The sequence below is a fragment of the Gossypium arboreum genome, chromosome 2 (assembly GCF_025698485.1).
Source record: "Gossypium arboreum isolate Shixiya-1 chromosome 2, ASM2569848v2, whole genome shotgun sequence".
NCBI classification, from domain to species: domain Eukaryota; kingdom Viridiplantae; phylum Streptophyta; class Magnoliopsida; order Malvales; family Malvaceae; genus Gossypium; species Gossypium arboreum.
In genome coordinates this window covers 82,199,650-82,204,617 of record NC_069071.1, presented here as the reverse complement: position 1 = coordinate 82,204,617, position 4,968 = coordinate 82,199,650, and the positions used below count along the sequence as shown (strand labels likewise).

Genomic DNA, 4,968 nt, shown 5'->3' with positions numbered 1-4,968 from the left:
TGTAGATTTGCCCCAAGCTTAAAATAGCAAAGTTGAAATTCTCAACTTTTCCATGTGTGTGGCCGGCCAAGGGAGGTATCTTTGGCTGCTGGAATTTTCTATTTTTAGCAGCCACAATCAGCTATAAAATCTACCCCTTGCTGATCATTCAAGGCATCACTCACTTCACATCATTCTCTCATTTCCTTTTTCACTTTTCTCTCATTTTTTTCCATTCCATTCCCTCTTGTTCAAGTCCCGATTTCTTCTCTTGGGAAAGAGGCTACTATCAGCCATTTTGGAGCAGAAATTAGGTGTTCATAACCCATCTTGATAGCCAAAGCCAATGAAGAACGAAGAACGGAGCAACTAGCCAAGCCACGGAGAAACTCCGGATTTGCCTCTTGTTCCCTGACTCTTTAATTTTGGTTGTTGTTTTGACGAACGTGTTTATGAATATTTATGCTATTGAAATGATTATTTTAGTCAATTTAGCTTAAATTATGTTTATGTTAGGTTGATTATATTCTGCCTGCTTAAATTGTTAAAATGATGTTTATGCTGTTATAGGCCTCGGTAAATTGCTTGGTTAAGTAAAATCATGCCTAAGTTATTCTTGCATTACAACTGTGAGGTAACTAATGAATTAATTATTTAAATGGATTGAAATTTTAATTAATTGACACAGTACTTAATCAGTGCATGTTTAGTCCTCTAAGGTAGCTAAAGGGTAAATTAGCAATGTATCTGGCAATATTATTGCCTTGCATAACTTGCAAGATTATTGTGATTAAATTGTTTCAAGGTAGCGATGCCTTGTTACTTCACAAAGTCTTTTATATGCTTATTAGATTTAATTAATTGTTTGAATTGACATAGGGATATGCAAGAGATTGGTTCAATTTAATGAGTATGTATGTGCAAGAACATGTTTGCTTGCTAGAATCTGTTTAGTCAGTTGAATTGACATAGGGATATGTCAAGAGATGAATGGATTTTTGTATGTAAATTTCTTCATAAGTTAGCAAATTACCGGGTTGCTGTGAATTTATTCGTAATAGTATAAACATGAGTTTAATAATTCTAAGTTAAAGGAATATGATTAATCCAACGCAAGTATGTTACATTGATTAAATCTTATTTGAAATCGTGCATTGGAACTTCTTTGTTATTTTTTATTATTTACTTAGTTTTTAAACAATTTTGACCACCTTTTAAAACCAAATTATTTTTACCTCACCAAAGTGTTTTACAATCAATTTCATAAATAATTCTTTTACAGTCCCTGTAGGTACGATAACTCGACATTTACTTGTCACTTTATTACTTGTTGCGATTGTGTACACTTGCACATTTTTTCCGTCGTTCCAAGTTTTTGGCACCGTTGCCGGGGACTGTTTCAAAAAGTCATTATTTGTGAATTTTTTAGTTTTACATTTCAGTTTCTTTTTCTGTTTAATTTTTAACTTAATTAATTTTTCTGTGATTATTTCAGTTGTTTATGAGTATTAACCGAATTATTGACCTACTCCTTGTAGACCTTGAGATTGAACGAACTTTCCGACAGTGAAGAAGACTAGCGAACCAGAGAAGGACTGAAGGAATGAATTTTGAGAATATCAATCAAGGAAATGGAGAAAACCTTGCTCAAAATCCTATCCTTATTGCTGATGATAGGGATAGAGCCTTAAGATAGTATGCAGTGCCTATTTTTAATGATCTTAATCTGGGTATAAGGAGAACCGAAATCAAGGCACAACAATTTGAGCTAAAGCCAGTCATGTTCCAGATGCTTCAGACAATGGGCCAATTCAGTGGAATGCCTACAGAAGATCCTCATCTTTATTTAAGACTATTTATGGAGGTGATCGACTCTTTCAAATTAGCTGGAGTTTCCGAAGATGCATTACGATTGAAGCTGTTCCCGTACTCACTAAGGGACGGAGCTTGAGCCTGATTTAATTCATTGTTATCAAACTCAATTTCTACATGGCAAGAGTTAGCCGAAAGATTTCTCATGAAGTATTTCCCGCCTAGTAAGAATGCTATGTTGAGCAATGAGATCACTGCTTTCCAACAAATGGATGATAAGTCCTTGTATGAGGCATGGAAACGATACAAAGAGCTATTTTGGAAATGCCCTCATCATGGAATCCCACATTGCATCCAACTTGAGACATTTTATAATGGTCTTAATGCTCACACAAGGATGGTAGTGGACGCTTCTGCTAACGATGCTATCCTTTCTAAGTACTATAATGAGGCTTACGGAATCATCGAGAGGATCGCCAGTAACAATTATCAATGGCCAACCATTTGAGCTGTGTCAGGAAGATGAGTCGCTAAAATACATGAAGTGGACGCTCTCACTTCACTCGCGTCTCAGGTATCTTCAATATCCTCAATGCTTAAGAATTTACCACTAATGGGTCTAACAGTTTTGCAGCCCAACCACCTCACCAATTTGAGAGTATAGCCTATGTTTATTGTGGGGAGGGACATTTGTTCGAAGAATGTCCATCAAACCCTAAATCCGTATATTACATGGGTAACCAGAACCAAAATCGAGGAAGGCAAGGACTACAATCCAACTTCTATAACCCATCGTGGCGAAACCACCCAAATTTTTCCTGGAGCAACCAAGGGGCTGGAACTAGTAACAACTCAGGCCGAATCATCCAATAGCTTAGAGAATTTATTGAAGGCATACATGGTAAAAAACGATGCCACTCTAAGGAATTTGGAGAATCAAGTGGGCCAGCTGGCTACTGAACTCAAGAACTGACCACAAGGTGCTTTACCTAGTGATATAGAGAATCCGAGGAATCCAAAGAAGGAGCATTGCAAAACGTTGACATTGAGGAGTGGAAAGACAGTAGAACCTAACACTATTGAAGCTGAAAAGAAGCTAGCTGATGCTCAAGACTCAGAGGAAGTTCAACCGAGTGTTGAAATTCCAGTTGCACAAGAACCAGAATCTGAAAAACCCGACAAGGTAATTCCAGAACCAGCTAATTCTGATTAACTAATAACTCCGTTAGATGCAAAATTGTCGTAGAAAATGAATCAGCCAATTCCAATAAAGAAACCACCACCACTCTACCCTCAAAGACTTCAAAAGCAGAAGCAGGAAATTTAATTCAAGAAATTGCTAGACGTACTCAAGCAAGTTCACATCAACATCCCATTGGTTGAAGCACTTGAACAAATGCTGAACTACGTCAAGTTTATGAAGGATATCCTGTCCAAAAACTAAAGACTTGGAGAATTTGAGACGGTAGCTCTGACGAAGGAATGCAGCGCATATCTTCAAGACAAACTACCCCCAAAGCTGAAGGATCCTGGATGTTTTACCATACCTTGCAACATTGGAGAAACATATTGTGGCAAGGCTTTATGTGACTTAGGTACGAGTATTAACTTGATGCCCATGTCAATATTTAGAAAGTTGGGGACAGGTGAAGTTAGACCTACAACGGTTACACTTCATCTAGCAGATCGATCCTTAGCAAATCAAAAGGAAAAATTAAGGACGTATTGGTACGTGTAGATAAATTTATCTTCCCTGCTGATTTTGTTATCCTAAACTTTGAAGCAAACAAAGAAGTGTCGATTATCCGAGGAAGACCATTCTTTGCAACCAGAAGGACCCTTATTGATGTACAGAAGGGCGAGCTTACGATGCATGTTTAGGATGATTAGGTAACATTTAATGTTTTTAAGTATATACGATTTCCTAACACAATTGATGATTGTTCTACAGTATCAGACTTAAAGGATTCATTAGTGGAAAAGGAGCTCAACTATGTTGAGGATCCGTTGGAACAAATTTTGACATCAGATCCTCCAAATGATGAAGAGGAGGATGAATACTTAGCTTTCTTAGAAGCTAATCAAAGGGGATTTAATCTACAATCCTGCTTTGAATCTTTGGAGTTAGAGAAGAGGGAGTATGCCCAACCAAAAGCGCCAATCGAGGAACCACCTAAATTAGAACTCAGGGTATTACCTTCACATTTAAAATACTTTTATTTAGGTAACGCTTCTAGTTTGCTTGTGATTGTTTCAGCAGAATTAACTACTGAGCAAAAAGAGAAACTCATCTTGGTGTTGAAACAATTCAAGAAGGCTATCAGATGGACCATAGTCGATATTCATGGTATTAGTCCATCTGTATGCATGCACAATATTATTCTAGAAGATGGTAAGACAGGGACAATTGATGGACAACGAAGATCAAGAAAGGGACAATTGATGGACAACGAAGACTGAACCCTATTATGAAGGACGTGGTGAAAAAGGAGATTATCAAGTGGTTAGATGCGGGTATCATTTATCCCATCTTAGACAGTTCGTGGGTGAGTCCAGTCCAGTGTATGCCAAAGAAGGGAGGTATCACAGTCATAGAGAACGAGAATAACGAGTTGATACCAACTAGAACAATTACGGGATGGAGGATTTGCATTGATTGCTAGAAACTGAACAAGGCGACTAGCAAAGATCACTCTTCTTTGCCATTCTTGGATCAAATGTTAGATAAACTCGCAGGGCAAGACTATTACTATTTTCTCGATGGATACTCGGGGTATAATCAGATTACAGTAGCACTAGAAGATCAGCACAAGACAACGTTCACCTACTCGTACGGTACATTTGCATTTAGACGTATGACATTTGGTTTATGTAATGCACCTGCTACATTTCAAAGATGTATGACGTCTATTTTTACTGACATGCTTGAGAAGTACTTGGAAGTTTTTATGGATGACTTTTTAGTATTTGCTGATACTTATGATGGTTGCTTAGCCAATCTAGCTAACGTACTAAGGCAATGTGAAGAAACGAACCTAGTACTTAACTGGGAAAAGTTCCATTTCATGGTAAAAGAATAAATTGTTCTAGGGCATCGGATAACGAGACATTAAATCGAGGTAGATAAAGCAAAGGTAGATGTTATCGAGAAACTCCCACCTCCAACATCTGTAAAGG

At 37.5% G+C, this 4,968-nt stretch overlaps 1 non-coding gene across 1 annotated transcript; it reads right to left on the bottom strand.

The window, feature by feature from the left end:
- Nucleotides 1-2,026: 2,026 nt before the first annotated feature.
- Nucleotides 2,027-2,133, bottom strand: LOC128289664 (small nucleolar RNA R71). Its single transcript, XR_008279308.1, has one exon. It is a non-coding gene; the product is annotated as a small nucleolar RNA R71 (small nucleolar RNA).
- Nucleotides 2,134-4,968: the final 2,835 nt, after the last annotated feature.